The sequence below is a fragment of the Molothrus aeneus genome, chromosome 6, assembly GCF_037042795.1.
Source record: "Molothrus aeneus isolate 106 chromosome 6, BPBGC_Maene_1.0, whole genome shotgun sequence".
Taxonomy (NCBI): domain Eukaryota; kingdom Metazoa; phylum Chordata; class Aves; order Passeriformes; family Icteridae; genus Molothrus; species Molothrus aeneus.
The window spans coordinates 18423538-18442973 of record NC_089651.1 but is presented as its reverse complement, the minus strand read 5'-3'; positions in this window follow the sequence as shown (position 1 = coordinate 18442973).

The window sequence follows — 19436 nt, the reverse complement described above, 5'->3', positions numbered from 1 at the left end:
AAAACTGCAGGCTCCCAGTGAAATATTTATGTATTGCAAAGAGTTTCTATCTCAGATGTCAGACCTCCTGGTAATGTTCACTTATATCTTTACCTGTGGTAGAGACCCAGGCTTTCAGAATCCAGCTGTAAATTAAGTCTCTGGATACAGCTTTTTCAGCTGGACTCTTCCAGTATGGGTTTGCATCAGACACATTTTAGCACTCCTGCCTTTGGCATAACAAGCAAGTTCACACTACCTCGAGAACCTTGACTCTGTCAAGTCTTGGACTCCTCATGTCACGTCTAAGTCATCATTGAACAGTGCAGTGGACTAGAAATCTTGGCAGGGATCTGACCAAATCTGTAAGTTAATTACTTTCTGTTCTCACAGAGTATTCTGCTCCAGGACTAACCTTACCTCCAGTACTTGTGTGTCACGGGTTGCTTCAGTGGCAGTGCAAGGCTGGCATTGTGCATCTACTGAACAAATTTTGTTTTGGAAAGCTGCTGGTATTGCATCACTGCATGGGCTCTGGAAAAACTGGATGCTCTGTGAGTACAAGCTTGCTGACCTCTGAAAAATGTAATGGGATGATGTGTTTGGCTCAAGAAACACGTATAAAATTGCAAAGGGACTGGGCAGGAGATGCAGGAAATGGGGCTTTAAAAGCTCATCTCCACTGGGTCAAACCAGAGATGATCCTGTGAATCTTGGTATGCTGCCAGCTGAAGCAGCAGTAGGTGACAATTCCTAAAGAAGCTACTTTAAAAGCTCTAAGTGGTGTTCACCAGAACCTGACTTGAGGGAGCAGGACTCAGAGTCTAGTGGAGCTCACTGCTTGGTTTATCCTCTTCTTGTAGAGGAGGTCAGTGAGTGAACAGCATATTTACACATTTTTGACCCAGAAATTGCAACATAACTTTGCTTATCCTGACTCTGATCCTTCCCCAGGGGAAGCTTTAGTCATAAGCTTCTCTTACAGTTCCCAGAGGCTTTCAGGTCACTGGGAGTGAACTCATTGGTCTTCACTGCATCCTCCCTGAAGAATGAGGGGTTCCCTGAAAAAACAGGACCAGGCAGTTGATGTAAAGGCCAACTCCCCTTTGTGTAGGATTTCTAATCCTACAGAAAGATAATACAGAAGATGAGGATGTCACTCAGAAAGGGAAAGGTTATTTTAGTAGTGCTTTGTCCTCGAGCCCTAGCTAAATTACAGATATCTTGGCTTAACTGTTACCTGCCACCAATACAGAGCAGAAGACTGGTCGCTGCCCTTGTCACCAATGCATCCATATTTTTATTACATCAAGATTTCTGTGAACAGTGCAAGTACTGATGAGTTACTGAAAAGCTGTTCAGCCCTCTCTCCTCTTTCGAGGACAAAGTTGTTTGGGTGCTGCATTAAGGTACAGGGAAAGGACTGCACAAGTTCTGTAAGCCTATGATAAAATAGAACATTTCTGGCCCAATAACGTGAATCTGTTCTTCTTTCAGCTCCTGTGTGCCTGGCGATGGCTGCAGACTTTGCTTTTTCTTTTTCCATGCCAATTTCCCCCTCCTGTTGCCAGAAACCCTGGGAACCTTCAGTTGATGGCACCAGTTTGTTTACAAAGGGTGCCCTGTGTACACACATACATTAAAAGAAACCAACCCTCTCTTTCTAGGCCATTCAGTACCTGGATGTCCTTTTCAGCAACTGATTTTGGCTTCAATATTTGAAAGCAAATACTCTGTTTGTGGAGCGAGCCCGACCAACTGGACTCAGAGCGTTTGTGGAGCAGCAGATAAAGACGCTGGGCTAACAAAGGGAGGCGATCAGCCCCTGGGGCAGCTGCCTTGCAAGGCAAGCCACCAGCATGACTTCTGTGCCTCAGCTCTTATTGGCTCCCCTGTCCTCAGCCTTAAGAAAATCAAAGCAAACTCTGCCTTCCAAGGTCACACCCTGGGTTTCGCTTGTTTCACACAGTGCAGCTTCCCTGCACTCACACAAGGCTATTGGGATATCTGACTACATAACAAAAACAAACAAACACCAAAACTAAACCCCCTCCACCAACAAATTAGCTTGGGGATGCCTTGATTAAAAACTTGAGTTTTTGCGAGCCTAGTTGCTCCTTTTGGGGCTGACCTGAACTCTCCCTCCTGCATGCTAGAGGGCAGATCTGAAAACCACTGAACTTGAGAACAGTTCAGTAATGTCTGGATGCTTTTAATTAAAATGGGATGAGAGGAGGAATCCAGGGGAGAGAACTCTTTTTAAGCTGTAAAGAGACCAAACAAAAGGCCTCCTGGGATATATACTGGAGTTCAGTCCTGTGCTTGCTGCAGATCAGTGACTGGGGGGGAACACCTTCAGTCGATGTAAGCAATAATGCAGCATGGGCTGTGAGTGGTCCCTGCTCAGTGCCTTCCCAGGCACTGGAGCTGGGATGTTTCCTGATGGCCCTTAACGAGATCTCCATCTAAAGCCCTGCACTCTAAGCTGCAGGGAAATTGTGCAGTTTATGGTTAATGATTAAGGTGCTCTTCTGGGAGCCGTGACTCTGCTTGGAGGCACTGGTTTGTTCATTAACACACGTTTAAAAACAGATGTCAAGGACATTCCCCAGAAGGCACACGTTTAGTGTGGTTTTGACCCAAAGACACAAGTCTCTATTTCTCTTAGGGAAGGAATAGTTTCACTTCCAGTGAGTGAGAACAGCAAGTTTTCAGACTGCATGCTGAGGGTATTTTCTCAAATTCCCACAATGCATCACTTAGGAAAATGGCTCAGTACCACACAGAGCTATGAAAGAGATGAGAATGGTGAGAGGGACATCTCCAAAATGTCACTCCTGAACACTTCTGAGTCCCCATGCAGAAAGCCTTTAAAAAAAGGCACAAAGGTACCATTTCCCTATTAAACAACCTGGAGACTGGGATGATAGGGCCTAATCTTAAGTAAATAAAGAGAAACTATTGCACAAATTGGGCAACAAACAATCTGGGGCACCAACACCGTAGTTCTTTCTAAAAAATTCTATTTCTAAACCCTGTGTGCACACAGGGCATGCTGCAGTCTGTACCACCTGAATTCATTTCAGGATTCCTCTTATTTATAGTTTTCAGTGCTCATTGAAATGTGAGCATTTCCAACTGCCAGTCCTGCTTTACTAAAATAAAATAAAATAAAATAAAATAAAATAAAATAAAATAAAATAAAAAAAACCTGTTCAATTGCTGCCCTTGAAAATAAGGGTGCAAGAAACATTTGCAGGCTTCTTTTGAGTTAGAGTAAGGAAAATTCAACATATAGTCCGATGCGCAAACATTCCACTCTGAGGCTTGAGTTTTCCAGGATGTACTCAAATTTCATAAGAAACTAGGTGCCCTTATGATGGGATCTTTAACTGCTAGGGCACCAAAAAAACACTTAACAGATTTAATTTTTTCTCTCACCCTTGCCCAGCTGTCTTTGGATGGCAAACCTTCCCTGTAGGAGCAGAGCTGGCTCCAGGAGAGGGCAACAGAAGGTTTTGTTGCCAAATGCCTTTGGGCCATGGTCTGAGTGAACTGGTGTTTTTATCTCTCTTCAAAGAACAACAGTGAAGTCAGTGCTTGGATGGATCCCTGGCACATGAAGAAGCCCTCTCCCTGCAGGCTCATTTGGCTCACCATAGCATTTCCTCCTTTTGCTTACATTGCTTCTTCCTCTCCCCACCTCAGCCCCCACACGTGTCTTTTTTCTAGTGTAGTTTTTCCTGCCACGTTGTTATCCCCATCGGGACCACAGCAAGATATTGCTTGAGCCAGAAGCAGAATGGTGCATGCATCCCATTCAGAAATCCCTTCCCTTTGGCCAGAGGAGATGTTGCCCTTGCTGTCCGAGCTCCACCGTGCTCACTGCAGCCAGGCAGTGCCAGCAGGGCTGTCTGGAGGGGTGGGTGCTGGGCTCCCCCTGCCTCGGCAGAAAGAGGAAGCTGCGGGAGTGAGAGTGAGATCTTCACCTCGGCGGGGGCAGAAAGCCAGGCTCGGCTCACTGGGGATGCTCACAGTGGGGCACCCAGCAAAGAAAAGCTGAGCCTTGGCACTCCTCAGCTTTGACACAGGCAGGTGTGCAGGGAGACAAGGCTACAGACTGAGTAATGTGGGCCAAGCATACTACCCTTGATCCCTGTGCCAATTCCTAGAGGTAAAAGGAACTCAGACTTCTGTTTCTCCAAACTGTTATTTCCCCTGCCACTTTCCCAACCTCCTGGTTTTTTTAGAAACCCCTCATTTTAACCCAGGATTGGAAACGTTATGCTACTACCAGGTAGCACCTTTCATCTTCTCATTTCTGCCTCAGCCACAGGGCGGTTGGATAAAATGGTTTCCTAGCAGGTTCTTTGGAGAGAAATGGTTTGTAGGGATATGAGCTGCACTCCCACATGGAGTAAAGCTTCTGCCTGCAGCTAATGAGTGATACCAGAGCTCCACAGGTTTAAATTCTCTTCCTTCTTTATAACAAGCTTTCTAGGTGAGTTCAATCAATGTGCCCTTATCTCTAGCATGAAATAATACTCACCTCCCAGCTAGTTTGTTGTAAAAGGTAAATCAGTCATGAAGCCTCTTAGCTCCAGTGATGAGAGCCTTGGAAAAGGAGATAAGTGCTGTGTGGGGAAGCAGATGCTTATCTAGAGCCAAGCAGACCTTGGAGGCTGCCGGGTCAGGCTGCTGCTGTGTTCTCCAGGGGAACCGACTGCTCCTCCTTTGAAAGGTTGTTGTCTTGGTGATGCTGCCGTAGGCCCTGCAAGAGCTAACACAGTGACACAGACATGACACCTGATCCCCTGCCAGATCCCTGCAGTTTGTTTTTTTGAACACATATTTGCATTTTGTTTCTGTGGGGTAAATACAGGGGGAAGGAGGCACAAATTCTGACTGCTGGCTGTCAGTACAACTCCCGGCTTTGCTTGCCTGGGTGGGGCCCTGGGCCGCCACCACCTGATGAGACTGGGTGAGGATCATATGGCAGTGGTGTGACATCACACAAGGAAGCAGACACAGAGCTGTCCCAAGCACACAATACTTCTGTACTTCTGCAAGCAGAAAGAATCTTAAAACACACAGAGAAGCTCCCAGAGGGATCATATTCCCATGCAGATTGTGTGAGTGGTGTATGGGGGGACACAGCTGCATGGGGGGAGGCACAGCTCAGGGTGCTTCCTGACTCCCTGGTTTTGACCCCTCACTGCATGTGATGGTTTACTCCTGTCTGGGACTCCAGTTTGAGTGGGAGATGTTGTCCAGCATCAGGCCCTGCATGTCAAAGGCAAAGTTTGGCATTTCTGGAGAAGTAGGGTGCTGTATTCATAGGAAATACCTCTGAAGGAATATTGGTGCAGCTGAGAACGGTTGTCAGGGACAGCAGCTTCTGTCCAAGGTCATCAGGAACACTCCTGATGAGGGATTGTTCTTATCAGGACTGCTTTGGCTAGGTCGGATTAGAAACAATCCCACGCTCGTTATTTCCAGAGAAGATGCATCACTGGTTTTCCCAGCAGCAGCCACCAGCACACAGGGATGGTGGGGAAGGCTGGGAACAAGCAAGTGGGCTGTTCCACCTCCCCAGCAAATGCCACTGTACCATCACTGTCATGATGCTCATCCAGGAGGGTTAGAACCATCCTGGACTTGATTTTTCAAGTCAACAGCAAGGAAGAAACAGCGTCCAGATCTGGTTTGGTCCTCAGGAGGTTTCACCAGCTCCTCAAGGTGTCCACCCGTGCCAGGGAGGGTAGCTGAGGGTGCACAGGCAGGCAAGCAGGGCAAGTCTCAGCACTCCTGACTCCTTCCCATGAGAGCCCATCACGAACTGGCACTTTGAAAGATCCCCACTCCCCAGTCCAGCAGCTGCCACTGTCCCCAAGGACAGCTGCACAGGCCAGGAGGAGGGGACCCCAGCAGGGGACAGGGCAGGGAGCTGCCAGCCTGGCTGCTGCAGGCAGGGCAGGGAGGACTCACATTTGGCAGAAATTTTGGGTGGCTTTTTTTTACCCAAAGGGCCCATGTGGGGCATGAGAAGCACAGTCAGGAATGACTTTAGGGTCATGGTGGGAGGGCTGCCAAAGGCCCAGCAGTACGGAGAGCATGGGAATAGTGGGGGAGATGCCTGAGCTCGATGCATGGCTCATGATCTGGGCAGCTGCCTTTTGTCTCTTCCTTTCAGCTGAGGAGACACGTCTGGAGAGCAGGACTTGCACTGCACAATGACTGGGCTGGCAGGAATGGGAGAGCCAGGGGTCCACTCCCTCCCTTGCCATGGAAAGCAGGTGCTTAGAGAGCAGGAGAGAGGGAAGGGTGGATATGGGAGGTTTGCCAGGCACCAAAGCAGCTGGGAGATCCTGGGGAGGAGACATGTGGCACGTGTGGGCAGATTAACAAGTTGAGCCGATCAAAGGCCGCTCAATCCTGCATCCATGTGCCTGGGCTGGCTGCCAGCACCTCTGAAATTTTTTTTCCTGGCCAGCATCTGAAGGAAGGTGCCATTCAATGTGGCAAATCCATAATAATTTTGTTTCGACCAGCCAAGCCTTGTCTGAAGACTCTCCTCGCTGGGACCAAGTCTTGAGTGCCAGAGCTCTCAAAGTGTTCAGTGACACCTCCTGGCTACCTTCAGAGTTCCCTGCATGGCAGCATAGCACAGGACACTGTGGCTTAGGGGACTTGGAACTGAGTGCTGAATTGGTTTGACCCCAAAATTTGTCTCAAGAGATGAATCTCAGATTTACCATAGTCTGAGGAGATCTAACATGAGTGTAGAACAAAAGGGATCTAGGAACCTTTGTGGTCAGGTGTGCTTGAACTGGACACAGTTGCTTCAAGTCCACTTACGTGGTGTTTTGTCAGGGCTACATAAACATTAAATAAAGAAGGTCCCTTCCTTCAGGGTTGTTTTTAACAGAAAAGCAAAGTGTGTGACACTTTTGTCCCTCAGGCAACTAGAGGAACTCAAGGTGAGAAATCCCCCTCCTTCAGCCTCTTCCTCCCAGCCATTTGTAGGGAAGAGCTTGTCTTCATTGCAATGCATGAAGTCTGGAGAGAAGCCCTGGTGATGCTGGGGGCTTCTGCTGGCCCCAGGCTGAACTTGCACTGGGCCCTTGGAACTGGATCCTGGCTCCAGAAAAGCAGCTGTGCATTGAGCTCATGCAAATCTGCCGGTACCTGCATGAGAGCCCGGCACTACAAAGCCAAGCTTGGAGAAGGAAGCACAAACCCTGGAAAACACAAGGAATAATCCCAGGTAATTAAGGCCTCTTGCTCCCTTCCCCAGACCAAAGGGAAAAGCCTTCACATCTCCATTCTGTGCTCCTTTCAAACAACTCCCACCCCCTGCGTGTTTCCTGGGACTCCCCAGTGCATCACCAAAACATTTTTTGCTATTTCAGTAGAACATTCTGCTTTACAATCCCAAGAACATCATTGCCTGTAGTTACTACAGGCAGGCAGGAGAATCTATATAAGGACTTGAGCCTGCAGCTCAGTGTCAGAGCTATCCCAGGCACCCCCAAACCAGTCGGACACAGCCAGGACAGGCAATTGTACAGGAATGAACCTCCAATTCACATAAACAGCTCCAAACCTAAAATTGCCAGGGGCTAATTATGGAAGCTTTGAGACTTTGAGGAGTAAAATTATTTTAATAGCTTAAATGTATAAACACACTGACTCATATTGAGAGTGGAATAACAGTCTCCTGAGAGTTTTCACCTGTGAGCCAGAAGCTGGCTTCTTCTCCACACCTCTGCCTTGAGATAGGGAAATCTGCATCAGGAAGAAAGGAAACTTATCACTCTGTGGTAGTGCTTTGCTCCAGTAGTAGTGCTTTGTCTGTACTTCTGCCTGAATTTAAATATTTTTTAATTACATAATAATATATATTTATATAGAAATACCAGGTTTTTAGTTATAAGCCTCTTTTTTCTTCCTCAACTCAGCATCCCCTGGCTGCATCTGGAATCATACCTGTTGTCCATTCATGCTCACTCACGTGAAGGCAGCACAGCACCAGACCTGGTGAGTAAATTTCAAGTGAAATCTAATGTACTGTGTTTGGGAGAGAAAAATCGTCCACTGTAGAACACCTGAGCAAGTGGTTGTCTTGGGGTGATGAATGATGATGATCTACTCCATGCCGCTTTGTGCCCCAAAGTGACTGTCGTACTACCTTTAAGGTGTGCGGCCGGGGGAGGGGATAGCCTTGAGCTCTTTGCGGCTTTTTCTAATCCTCACTCCCCAAAACCAAAGGGCGGTGCAGTCTGCTTTTGCTTGTCTAGCTTGGTTTTGTTAGCCCAGGCAAGAAGCTTTTCCCTTCCCTGGCCCTGGAGGAGCTGCAGCAGCAATCCTTTAGCTGTCTGAGGTGAACTGGCAGCCCGTCAGTCCGAGGCCAGAGACACGGCACTGCGGCACAGGGGCCGCTCCCCTCCGGCCCTACACCTCGGGAAGCCGAACCAGGGACAGAAAGGAAACCAAGAGGTGCCAGCCCAGCTGCTTCCTCTGCCGTGGAGAGGAGACGCCAGAGTCACCAGGTTTTCATCTGTTGCCCGCACTGCTGCGTGAAGCTCCTGTTCGTTTGGGGATTTTTCCCTGAGGGAGACGCCGGCGCCATCTTGTACCGCGGGTCATCGTGAGCAGGTGTTTTGCCTCGCACTTTGGGGTTTCGTTCCGGTGTGTGGGCGGGGGATGAGATCTGACAGTTTAATATCTAGCATTTCTTTACTTTCTTTTTTCCCTTGCCTTTTGGGCATTCTGGTTGTTAATAAACTGTTGGGTTGGTTTTTTTCCCCCCACGTTCAGCCATTAATATTAATTTCCTGTTGGTGGAAAGGCACTGTTGGATCCTTTTAGAGAGACGACTCATTCGAGAATGTCTTCTCCTAAAGCTGTCTCTAAACTCAGACAGTGGTGCATCCTCAAAGAGGCCAGAGAAAGCCTCTGCCCCAGAATGGCAGTCAGGATGACAGGCATCAAGGAATGCTGCTGCTGCTGAATGGACAGCTCTGGAGATTGGAGCCTAGGAGGGCTGAAATGGTCATGAGTGAAAGGAGGAAGACCCCAAAGATAATCAGATTACATTTGGCCTCTGCAGGAAGGGGTGGACAGAGGATGACAAAAAGAGTTCTTACTTTCTGTTTTCTCCTTGCAGCTCTAAATTCCTGTTTACCTGGAGAGCTTCCACCACCCAGGAGCCAACCTCCTGCAAGCAGCCCTGAGCTGTCACCCACTGCCATGGCCCTTCCTGGCCTTTGCACCTTGGAGAGCTGGACACTGGGGACACCTCAGCTCAACTCCAGAGAGCTGGACACTGGCCTCTGGGGACACCCCATCCCAGGTGACACACCTCCCTCCAGCCTGCAGTGCATCACAGCTTCCTCCTCAGAGCTTCCTTCTTCCTGCCTGCACAAGACCCAGGAGCCAGGCCTGTGCTGCCACCCAAAGACATTCTGTAGGGCAAGCAAACACGAGAGGAACACTGCAAAGATAGGGATGGCTGCAGGGTCACCCATTTCAACTCAGCACCTCCCCTTCCCTCCCCTTTTCCACTGGCCTCCTTTCACTTGCTTTCCACGCCAACGTAAGCCTCTGTGACCTTACTCTTTTATTTTTGTGATGCTCTATGCAAAACCCATCCACGCATTTAGCAGATTTCTCAAAACCCATGCATACATTTAACAGATTTCCTGGAAGGTGAAATCTTATATGTCTTGTGACTAGGGCATAGTGGCAGGATTTTTAGGCAGTGCCACTAAGAAAAAATGCAAAACAAAGGAAGACTGGTGTTCCAACCCACATCTCTGTAGGCAAGTCAGAGGATGGTTCTTTTATGAGGGAATCTGCTACTTTGAAAGCCTGGGAAATCAGTCACAAGACAGGCTGGGATATAGGAAATGATAAATGGGTCTCTCTTATCACATCATGACAGTGAAACAGGTGAAAGGAAATTTTAAGCTGTGAAAATCTATTTTTCTTAATTTATTTTCCCCTATGACATGAAATGAGCATGCCCCAGAAATTCCCGAGGGCAAAGATACATCAAGATTCAGAGAAAGACTAAATAGGTACGGACAGCAAGAATATCAGCATTCATTAGAATTAATGTCAGTAAAAATGTCATCAGGTATATTAAACTCCCTGCTTCAGGGTGCAGAAAACATTTGAGCCATTAGATCTGGCTGGAGTGGGGAGAAGAAGGGTGGGGAGGCAGATCCAGCTGCAGCCCTCCCTGAGGATCCATGCCAGGTTCCTGCAGCAGGAGGATGATGTGACATAGGTACATGTCTGGTGTGTCTCACACCCGTGTTCCCTTGGACACAGGGACAGGGCAGGGCCCCTCAGCTACAGCCACCTTGGTGCTGCCAGGTTCTTGCCCTGCCTCTGCAGGGTGCTCGATGCTGGGAGCAGCTTCCTTCCCTGGAGAAATTGCTTCCTCACAGAGGTCAGAGATGAGATATGGCCCTTGTGTCTGCAGCACAGGAGAGGTACCCATGCTCAGTTTGGGTATGGCTGTACTGCCATGGAAAGCCTCTGTCTGGTACCTTATAGTAGAGAGGTGGAGGATACATTCCCATTACCAGCCTGTTCTGTGCAAGCACAGTAGGGCTCACACCAAGACAGTTTCACTTCAATATCTCCAAAGTCTCTGTTTTCACTCTTACTGTAACAAATTTGGAAGTCCTAATAAGCCAAGTCTGGCAGGCTACTAGGAAAAAAATGGTGATGGCTTTCTGAGCTGCTGGAGAGGATCTCAATAAAATTCAAGCTCCCAGCTACATTTCTTTCTGAGATTGGACAAATCAATTTTTTAGTGTCTTTTTGTCTTCTTATTGCACATTCATATGGTACACAGCTGAACTCATTCAAGGGATGCTACCAGCCTTTAGGGCCTGTGTTCATGTGTTTCTGTTCACAATCATGGGCTTTTGGGGAAGTCAGGATTGGGCTCTTATGCTAGCAAAGGGGCTTGTGTCAGGAAGGGAAATTCAGGTGCTTTCTTTCAGTGGTATCACCCTAAAAACCTCTTCTGCTGTGGTTCCACCCACCTAATGACCTAGTGCTCTTGAACATCAAGTGGCATTAAGTCACCCTATCCCCTTTCTGAGACTGCCTTGAGCAGGCTGTGTGGAGGCCATGACCCCTCTGACCTTGCTGAGTCCTGCCCTTCCTCCATGCATGGTTTGCCAGGGCTGTGTGGAAGGCCGGGAATGCTGGAATTGCCTTGCACAAGGGCACGAACTCTGCCAGCTGCCCACACTTGCTCCACGGTGGCTTGGGGCTGTCACTGCACGTGCTCACACGGGGCTTCAGCCCTCAGTCACCTCTTTGTGTCCCCTCTCCACAGCTGTTTCTCCAGCATGCAGCCATTTCACACATCCAGTCCAAGCTCCCTGGGTTTCTGCTTGCTAGCCCAGGAAAACTTAGGAGCCAAATCAAAGGGGCTTTGAAATAATATGCAACTGAACACTTGTCAAGGAACATGATATCTGTGGCAACAAGTGGGAACTGCCACTCAGGTTCAGAGCCTCAAGCCATCTAGTCCAGCAGTGCTTTTAGGAGCAGTAATTGCTCCAAAATTGCCAGCAATTGCTGGCTGCTCCTGCAAGGAGCAAACATGCCTAAGACCAGAAAAGGATGATGTGGCCCTAGGAAAGCCATCAATCCTTGGCTGGTTACACCCCTAGCTAACACCTGGAGAACTGTGAACTCACACCAGCTCTGTAGTGCCAGCTTGTCTTTATCCTGCTGGTGGTGCAATGTAGGGGGATACAGTATGGGTAAATGAAGGTGGTATAGAATGTAATCTTATCCCCTAAAGAGTTGCAGCTGAACCAATTATGAACGATTAGGAGCAGGCCTGATGTTAACAGGCCAATAAGAAGAGTGTTGTAAAAGAGTGGGTTGGTGGGAACTGGAGTTAGTTGGCTACTGTGAGGGCAAGGAAGAGTCAATGCCTAGAGGAGCTGCCTACAAGGAAGATCAAGGAGGTATGAAACTCTAGCAATATGGAACCCTTGCAATGTAATGATAAGAGAACTCTTGCACTATGGTGGCAACAGTGCAACTCCAGATTTCTGGGTGACCCCTTCCCTCTACCTCCAGCTGAGCTCCTGGGCACCATGGCATCATGTGGAAAGGGGTTCAAAGTACAAAGCCTTCAGTTTCGTGCACTTTCTTACTGCCAGCCCATGGTGTCTGCAGATCATGTGTAGGGAATAGCTGGTTAAAAAATGAAACAGGTTTTGGGGAGATCAGTGCCCCCCCCCACTACAACACTAACGCAGAGCCCAAAAATAAAATGCCCAGAAATTGGTAGGGTACCCCTTTGAAAGCTAAAATGTTTTGGGGGTTCTGGGCTATCTGGTTCTGAGTCTTCTGATTGCTGATGGCAATTTTGGGGTCTTATTCATGTTGCAAAGGGCCAGCCTCTCATCTGGCTGTACCATGAGGCCTGGTGACTGCCTCACTCTGTTCCTCAGAGGGGTAAGAGAAGTAGTTGTCTTCAGAAGCCACTACGCATTTCTTCTCTGGGCAAAGCACCCTTCTTTATGGCTACTGAGCTCACACCCTGTCTCACTTCCCACCTCAGAGTGTTCTTCTCTATCTTAGCATCCTGCAGGGAGCAGAGTGATCCCAAAGACTGGTCTGCTGCAGTTCATCACCAGCCATTTTTGCCCTCCTGGACGACACACAGGAGTTTGGGGATGTGGATGAGACCTGCCTCAGCAGCTGGATCAAGATGGGAAGGCAGGAAGGAAGGTACGAAGGGAGGCAGGAAGGGTGGGCTGGTTCTGGTAGTAGGGCAGAAGTCCTGAATTCATGCTGCTGAGGTTCTTAGTCCTGTTGAAGAAGGAGATGGAGCAAGAGCATGGCTTGTTCAGCTCAGTTTGTAACAATTCCACCTAAGGAAAATGAACACAAGAGGAAAAGAGAGGTATGGATTTTTTATAGTCTGGTTGTGTTGAACTTTTCTCCTGGTCCTACAGTGATAGTAAGAAAAGAAGGTTTGTTTAGACCTGGTGCCTTTGCAGTAGAGCCAGAGGGCCCATGAGGGGTTGTGTGGTACAGCCAGGACTCCTGGCATAACACGAGCATCTAGTCCTGGTTCAGGCAGTGGGAAGAAAGAGCATGGCCTTGCTCAGGAGCTGTGTGTTAGCTCGGGCTGGACAGTGAATAAAATGCACAGCCCAGCCTGTACTGTGAGAGGGAGAATAAGCATCAGCTACTTCCCTTACCTCTGGCCATGCAGGACAGGCTCTTTCAGATTTTAATCCCCCTCTTGCTGTGCTTTTCTTTCTGCCCCAGTCTCTTAATCAGAGAGGAGCAGCTGCAGCCCTCTAATAGCCTCTAATAGTTTGTCTTAGCAGCTGTTGGTGGTATTTTGGTGCTGCCTCCTCTCTCCTGTTGCTGAGGTGGCTATTTCCCCACTGGAGAGCTGCCTGCCTGGGCTTTCTCCTCCCCAGTGAGCCATGGCCAGCTGTAGGAAGGTCACTGGGGAATTGAGGAATTAATTTTACTGGAAACCGCATCCAGTAACCAAGACAGTCTGGAGTGGGAGAAGAAACTAGATCTGTTTGGTCATAGGGGAAGAAAAAGTGTGGGAAAGGTTTGCAATTGCTTTTTTTCAGTGAAAATTTAAGAGATGGGTAAAGGAGAAGGAAGTAAATTAAAACTATTGATCAGGTGAGAGGAGGGATTTTACAGCAGTTTCCCCGGGAAACTTGTCTGCCAGTGTTTTCACTTCTCTTAGTCTTGTACTTCAAAAGCTCTGGTGCTCCCCTTAATGCACAAGGAAACAAACCAAGGTCCCTGTCCCACACTGTGGTACCTCTCCATCATGTTTTGCTTGCATCCCAAAGAGCTCATCTCCTCACTTCCCTGTTGTGCATCTCTCTGACTGGTCTAGTCCTGGCCCCAGTGCACACATGGGAAGACCTTTTCCTGGAATGAAAAACCAAGATTTTCTGATACTTGGATATAAATGGAAGTGCAATGCTGCATGTAAAATATTTTGTGTTGTGTTTTGCTCCATTCTGTTCTAGGTAATTCTATTCTACTTTGCATCTCTAGTATTTTTGGACTCTGTTGCACATGTGGTGCACCCTTGGGAAGACCTTCTGCTGGAGTGAAAGGGGAATATTTTCTATTACTATGATATAAGTGGAATGTAGAAAGGGCTTATGTTTGAGGGAAAGAGCAGGATTTGATATTACTGGGATAAAAATGGAAATGAAATGTTCTGTAGAAAATATATTGTCTTGGGTTCCTCCCTTTTGAGGATAAATTCCAAAAAGGCCTGCCACTTGGCTGTGTGCCAATAAGATGGGAACTCTTGGGTTGTAGTAAGGTGGTTTAGTAAAGCAAAAAAAAGGGAAACAAAAGTTTTCTTGTACATAAGCAAAGGGAAACATTAATCTCTAATTCCCATCAGGTCTGGAAGGCAAACACTATAGAATAACAAATACCCCCTATTCCTTCCCCCTCCCTTACCTTTTATATCTGAGCTGATGTCATATAGGTATGGAATATCCCTTTGGTTGCTTTGGGTCAGCTGGCCTGGATGTGTCCTCTCCCAGGACCTTGCCTGCTCCCAGGCCCTTCATGGGGGAGAAGGAATGCCACAGGGACAGCGTTGCTCAGCAGTAGCCAGAATGCAGGTTTTGTTAACTCCCAGCTCCCATAGCCTCTCTCATTCTCTGGTAACTCATATGGTGGTGCTTCTCGGGCACAAGTTGCCTTCTCAGCCACTGTTCCAAAATCTCTTCTAGGATTCCTAGGAAATAGGGTTTTCCCATTCGGGCTCCTTCAGTAGTCAATGCTACCCACTTACTCCATCTAGTGCTGGTTATGTGATGTGTTGAGGGGATGTTTCCTTGAACATCCGGTGTAGGACAGGCAATTGTGGTGCCACAACGAGATGCTTCTGTCCCAGCAACTCCTGAGGTGTCTTGAACTCCCTCATAGGCTGCTAGTTTCTCTTTTTTTGGTGGGAGTATAGTGGGCTTCTGGTCCTCGATAACTCCAGCTCCAAAACTGTAACGGTTGACCTTGCGTTTCTCCTGAGGTCCTTTGCCAGAGGCCCCAGGTAAGCCCCTGCTCCCTGGCTGCAGTGTAGGGTGTATTTTGCATGTCTCCATCTCTGCAGCAGACACTCTCATTCCAAACAAACTCATTAACTCACTGTCATTGACCAGAGAGAAATCACTCAGCAAGATGGGAGCCAATGTTGGTGAAGTCAGGTCAGAACAGGGCAAACATGGGGAAGGAACAAGGTGGAGAGGCTGCTGCTTCATTAACTCCAGCATAACTCTGGAGGACTGGAGTTTTGGGTGCCTGCTGGGAAAATCCAGCTATCAGAGTCACAATGAGAGCTGCTCCATACCTGCTGCCTTGCAGGTCCTGGGAGAGGCCCAGCAAGCACCAGGCAGGACGTGAAGGAAAAGGCTGAGCTCTTGAGGGGCTTGCAGGAGAGTAATTCCAACCCCTTGCTGGACTTGGTGACACCAATCCATGTTGACTTGTGAAGTCCTTCCAGCACTGCAAGCCCTTCATGGGCACAGCAAAAATGAATAGCCCAAGAGTATGTGCTTTCCACCTGCTTTTGCTTTGCAGTTGTTTTAAATCTGCTTTCTCTATCCAAAGCAGTAGGGTTTGTTTGTTTTTTTGTTTTTGGGTTTTTTTTTTTTTTTGGGATAATCATATCCTGTAGCAGCTTGATGCCAGAAATGAATACTCTTTAATCTTTGCACACACACTTCTGGAGCTGGACCCATAGTCTCAGAAGCACCAAAGCCATCCCATACCTTTTCAGTTCTGCCAGGCCTAAAATCCAGGAACCTAGAAAGGCTTGAAACACTTAGCAGCAAGGAGCCATCTGAATAGCAAGAGTGGTTATCTCTTTCAGAAGATAATGTTAAATTATATGGATATTACAGGGCCAAGAACTCTGGAGGGAGGTGAGGAAGGATGGAGAACACTATCCTCCAGTACTTTCCTTCCTCCCTCATCTGGTTTTCGCTCCTTATCCCACCTGGGCTTTGATGAACTTCCCTGAGAAGTCTTGGATCTGTCCCATTTTCTCTCTCCAGCCTTGGAAGCTTGCTTGCTTTCTCTCAAGTGATCCAAACCCAGCCAGATTTCCTCCCCAGAGCATTCATTAGGTGACTCTAACCCATGTCAGTATAATTACAGCTATCTTTGATCCTGCTGTAGTTTGGAGGCAGGGCTGCATGCCATGTAGTGTGTCTAATTTAGATTTGCTTTGCATCCTGTGGCACTGAGCAGGGAATGGATCCCCTGGGAGCCTGATGTGTAGAAAGCAACAAGTCCCCATTGGAGTCAGGGATGAACAAAACAGTTTTCTTTTCCCTCTTTGTGGGAAGTGCCATAGAACAAACTCTTTGGTGCTTTATATTCTGATTATCTCCGAGTGCAGCCTTGGGCCTTGGTTTGCAGTTGTGGTACATGAGAGGTGAGCTGACACCTCTAACCTGACTAGGAGGAGCTGGTTCAGCTGAGCTGCACCCAGAAGTGATGGAGGCAGGCAGCACTTCCCAGACAATCCCAATGTGGCCTGCAGAGCACTTCTGTACCCAGGAGCAAAGAGGTACTTTAATCATCTGCCAAGCATAATTGGGGTCTGAACGAAGTGTTTCTGTGACTTGTAGGCAAGGCAGAAGCAACACAGAGGGGATGTAAAGAAGTTGGGGTGGGCAATGCTAGGTCTGTGCGCTGTCCCGATGGCACTGGGCTGTTCCTGGCATGTGATAATCACCAGTGAAGTAGGAAATGGAGTAGCAGAGGATTTGCCTGAGCTGCATGTAGGGTGCCTGTGCAAGTGACAGCTCTGCTGCTACTTTATTTCCCTCTGTGGATATAGTGGGCTGCTGTGCACCAGCCTGAGGGCAGCACAGCCTGGCTTAAGACTTTTCCTGAGTGTTTGCTCTGGAACATCTTCAAGGGCTTGAGGAGGTGCCAGCAATTCAACTCTCTCACTGCATACCTGCCTCTAATTGCAAACCAGATAGGCTCTGACACGATATTGGCCAATTAAATTTTCCATTCCCCCCTGCATCCCACATGCCACTGATTTGCCCTCTAGCTTGGGAAGGCTTATCATCATCTGTGCAGTCATCTGACCCAGCACAGTTTCTTCCTCTGGCTGGGGGCTGCGTTTCCTCTCATAGTGGATGAAGCTGGCTTTAGCTGAGAGAGGCAAGGCTAACTTCACATATTCATCAAACCTGCCAGTTTGCAAGTCCTTGCCAAGCTGGGAGTGCACTGGCCTGGCTGGTGTTTATGGTGTGAGTGCCAGAGGAGTGGGCATCACTCAGTCAGGAGGGGGCTGTGATGTTGTGCCCCAAGAGGAGAAATGTCCATGGTTCATTTGCAGCTGTGAGAAATGTCCATGGTTCATTTACAATGGGTAAAGTAGATCCAAATTCTTCTCACCTTATGGGGAGAGGGATTTTCCTGCCTAGTGGTTTGTTTGGGATTTTTCCCATGTTTTTTCCCCTTTAGTAAAAGATGAAATTGAGATGTAGTGGAGGAAGCAATGACTGATGAAATCAGCACACAGAAAGGAGAAAATATACTGTAAATGATAGCTGAAAGTCACAATGATCTGTGCAAAAGAGGAATTCAGGCAACAAGTAAGTCCCTTTTAGATTAATTTAGCAGAGGTTTGGGAGTGACTCAGATGGCAAGCACTGTTTTCAAAGCAGGGAGCTGTGTGTGGTTAGCTCTTCAAACACCATGGGCTTGACTTCCCCTTTCAGACTCAAGTGGAGCTCTGTAATTGCTGGTAGCATTACTGTTGTTTGAAGCTGGTACCTGGGGCCTTGTTGTGCTGGAACTCATTTCTAAAAAGCTCAGGTACCAAGAGAACAGGAGGGATATCAGGGCAGCCATGACTTGATATTCCAAAGCAAGTAGGAGGTTTGGTTGGGGTATAAACTGTGAGGACAATAATATTTGTTTACTGCTTCTGGCAATGTTAACTTGAACGCTGTGACCTCCCAGCTCAAGATCATGTGCTCTGATGAATAAAAAATTATATTTATTGTAGAATCTGAAACTACTAGCAGAAACCAGAAGTTTTACTATACCCTAAATAAATACACTATTGCTGTTACTGAAGTCCAAAATACAGACCTGTTTTCTCTGAATTGAAGACCTCTGGGACATGTCTTTTCAAGTTCTAGTATTTGCTTAAAGTGAAAGTCATACTTGTATTTCTTAATCTTCTATTTTGGCTGCATAATTTTGTCCTAAATCTTCACTATATGAGGGGAAACAGCCCTTACTGGTAGAAAGTCAGTACTTGCAAACCACTGAACTGGGGGGTCCAAGTATTTGCCCTGAGAACCAGGATGTGACTGCCATGTCCCAGGAACTGCTGAGTTCTCCAGCTGTGATCTTGGTATGAGTAAGGCTTTGCCTGCCAGCCTACTACCTACTCCACATGAAAGGTTTGTGACTCAGTTCCTGACTAGTTTAAAATGCTGACTACTCACAAGAATTTGCTTCTGCAGTTTAGATGTGTGTCTTTCAGCTCCCCCAAGTTCACAGTTGTGATAATGTTTGTCGGGGAAGTGAGCTAGGCCAACAAATAGATGAACAAAAACAAATGAGTTTTTAGGAATAAAAATCCTTGCTTGAGTCTTGTTCATGAGCACAAGTGTCTCTTGCTAAACTGGCTTGCTCCTGGTTCCTGGGATTTCTACCTGCATTTTAGAGCAAGCACAGGACCTGATGTTGTCTTAAAGCACAGCAAAGGTTGAGTGCACAGATATATCCCCATCCTGGGGGAACTGTAGAGCTCTACTAGGCTGGCCTGGCCTGAGATGCCCTGAGCTCATGAGGGAGCAAAATATGGCTCTTGTGGTTTTCCTTGCTGTGGCTGGCAGCTGGAGAGACTGCCATTTGTGCATTGTGGCATTTGCTGCAGAGACTTTTCCAAGTTCTGGCTGCATTCTTGGAGGAAATGCAAAGCGACTCTGGGATCAAAGGCAGGCATGGACTTCACCCCTGGTGGGAGCAGGCTGTGCCAGGCTGAACCCCCCCTGTGCAGCCATGGTGGCAGCAGACCCTTCCCAATGCTCATCTGCTGAGGGGAGGAACAGGAGGCATTTCCAGGCATTGCAGCTGCAGTGCAAGAGCTGAGTGCCCCGCTTCGGGTAGCCAGGATAGGGAAAATCCACTTCTGTTTGCTGTCTTTTTAGAGGGCTGTTTTTACACCCTCCCAGATGCCTGATTTTTCTGGCTCTCCCTACACATCTTTTTACCCTCTGGAGCCCTTAGAATGGGTTAGTTTTTATTCATGGAGAAGACCAAAGCCAAAAGGAGAGGGTTTTTAGCATTTTGGGCAGTTATGAGAGACATGCCTTTAGGAAACAACCAAATCCTATCCTTCACACTTGCCTGAAGACACAAGTAAA